Here is a 3,228-nt window from a genome sequence, read left to right on the forward strand (position 1 = left end):
TGAAGTTGTAAGAAGGTTCGTGAAAGTTATAGAAGGTTTGTAGGGAGAAATGTTAAGAGGAAGTATATGAATGACACAGGCCAGTAAGCTAGGACAAGCAGGACGGGGAAACTGAGATAGTAAAAGAGCAGTTTGCAACCATCTAGAAAATTCAGATGCCAAGCAGTTTGCAGCCATCTAGAAAACCCTATCTTCCCTTAACCAAGGGCACTTAAGAGTAAATGATTTGAAGATAAACTTCATTTTGGTATATTAGACTACAGCGCTCTAAACTAGTATCTCTTTCCTTCCACCAGACCATTTATCATAACTCTTGTTCTTCTAGCTTTTGCCCCAGTAATATTAAAATTTATAAAACAGTTTGTCTCCACCAGGTTACAAGCCCTACTTGCACTCAGGAAATACCACCCCTAGACACCATCATAACCTCCTTTTGTGCCCAGGCCTCATGGTCCCTTTGACCCCCCTCGCTCCTCCCCAGTAAGGATGATGGGCCAGGTACAGGTATAGAAACTCACTGAACCAGAAAGCTCTGGATGCTAGCAAGTAGCAAAACTGGGAAAACAAGAACCTCGCCCCCAGGGTAACCTATCCTCCCCTAGCAAATAACTAGTCAGGCAACTTACACCCCTGATGTTTTCCTCCCTAAAGATAACATCTAGGCCTCAGTTTTATTTCAGCTCCAGGCCCAGAAAAGCAGCCAAATCAGACAAGTGACACTGTGGCAGCCTGGGACCAGCTTTTACCTCTCAAGTCACTCAACAGGACCGCTTTTGAGACTTCACCAACCAGTCTCTTGGGGAAATCATGCTGCTGCGCCCCTCGTCCAGCCGACTACTATCGAAGTCCATTCCCCTGTGATCTCAGCGTCTCCCCCTCAGCAGGAAGTAAATACAGAAGAGATGACCTTCGTCCCTATTCCATAAAACAAAAAAGCTGGAATGTTAGGTCTGCTCAAATCATTGAACCCATACCGTTAGGCCACTTCACCATGGACATTCCACTTGCTAAGACCATTATCTCTCCCCTCCAGAGTTTCCCAGAATCCAGACCTGCACAGAGAATTCTCCGCCCAGAAAAAGCCCACCCAGAGCCCTTTAAAACCTCTGACTCCCTGTCTTTGGGTGCTGGTGCCATTCTGGGGCTCAGCCCATCTGGTATCCAGGTGACCTAATACATTCATATTCTTTACCCCTTTGGCTTCGTGCGTTCCTCCTTCGGCGACCATAACAGTAAGTGTTGGACCTGAGTGTCGGAGGCGCTGGACGGATCCTAAGGGGATGTGTCCAGCTGGCACTGGGGATGCAGACCGAGCGGGTTACACCGGGCCCTTCTCCGCCCTCCTGCGGGGAAGCCTGCCTTTCCTGGTGGCGTTGGGCGTGCCTGTGTGCTCCTGTCCCTCTCATTCGGTCAGAAAGCTGAGGAGCTTACCTAGTCCCCACCTGGCTCTGTCCCCACCTTCCCCTCCAGCTTAGGGGCTGCAGACTCTTAGGATGTTCCCATTCAGAGCTTCAGACCTTGGGGAGGGCGAGGAAGGAGTGGAGGGGCGGAGGAACAAGGGGAGGCTGAGCTGGAAGTGGCGCTAGTAAGAGGGAGCTATGCCTAGAGAATTGCCCTCAGCCCCCCAGGTTCCTCCTGCCCACCTGGCAGCTTTGGGGACTCTCTGCCTGTCACTGCCCCCCTGTCCAGTCTGGTAGAGCTGTCTCCAAGACGGGCTGGGTGATGTGTCATGTTGAGAAGGTCTTCATGTCCCATTTATTACTCTCAGAGCTCAGTGCTTCATTTTGTCATACCAAGGGACCTGCATCATCTAGCCCAGTGGTTCTCAACCTTCCTAATGCCGCGACCCTTTAATACAGTTCCTCATGTTGTGGTGACCCCCAACCATAAAATTATTTTCGTTGCTACTTCATAACTGTAATGTTGCTACTGTTATGAATCATAATGTAAATATCTGATATGCAGGATGTATTTTCGTTGTTACAAATTGAACATAATTAAAGCATAGTGATTAATCACAAAAACAATATGTAATTATATATGTGTTTTCCGATGGTCTTAGGCGACCCCTGTGAAAGGTTCGTTTGACCCCCAAAGGGGTCGCGACCCACAGGTTGAGAACCGCTGATCTAGCCTGTTTGGGTGTCTTGATTGTCAGGAAGCTACGAACTAAATGAGATGAAATGTAACCTGCCTCCAGTTCTTACTGGTTCCTCGTTCTCTCCACCAAGCCCTGCCTCCTCCACCACCCACTCCTCGCCCCCTCCTCCCCCCGCTGTCCCCCTCCTCTTCTCCCCTGCCTCCCCCTCCTTGCTGGCGCCCCACATGTTTTCTGATCTTCTGATGGATGTTCTGCCCCCGTGACCCAGGCTAGGAGCACTTAACCCTTCTGTGCCGTGGACCTGCTTGGTGTTCTGGTGGACGCTACAGGCCCCTCGTCGGAATACACACTAATAAACGTGTAAATAGGGGCATACAGAAAGTCTGGACCGTTACCATGGCAACTGGGTATCATTCACCATCAGTTTGACTTCAGAGATACCCTGCAAGGTTCAGCAGTTAACGCTCACTGGTCCTACCTGCACCAAACACCAAGCCCTGGACTAAAAGCAGCCTCTCCCTGTGACCCCACACTAGGCCCACATGGAGTCCAGAGAAGGGATTTCCCTGTTTACAAAGGAGACGTTGAGGTCAGTTGCACGGGGGGGGCGGGGAGGGGGTGGGGGGGGGGGTTTAGGGCGCTGGCAGTGAGCCCCAGCTCAGGGTTCCCTTCTCTGGTTTGCAGCTCTTTGCTCTCCTCCTGGGAAAGTGGCTGTTTTTCTGTTCCCAGAACTCGTGGTACGGTTATGCCTGAGTTTCTGCCTTGAGGGCACACATCTGTACTGCAGTAAAATGAGGGACCTCTGTGCAGACTCAGAAGTTATAAAAGGGCTCCCCCTTCCTCTGGCCTGAAACTCTTCTCTCATCCCCGTCACAGGAGCGATCTTTGACACGTGCACGCTGCCCCAAAATCTAGGGTACAGGTCCAGGAGCATTTTTTTTAAATGAGGGGAGATGACAACGGGACACAATTTTCATTGATTCGTGGGCACAACCATTTGATACCTTAAGGCTCCTTTTCTATGGGGGGGACACCCGGGGCCTTGGTTCATAGCTGTTTTCCCTTGTGGGCTATTGGGACAGGTTGTATGGGCCTGACGTGGCATGCTGGTTGGGGTTCATATCCTG

This window comes from Myotis lucifugus, unplaced genomic scaffold, assembly GCF_000147115.1.
Source record: "Myotis lucifugus unplaced genomic scaffold, Myoluc2.0 scaffold_105, whole genome shotgun sequence".
NCBI lineage: Eukaryota > Metazoa > Chordata > Mammalia > Chiroptera > Vespertilionidae > Myotis > Myotis lucifugus.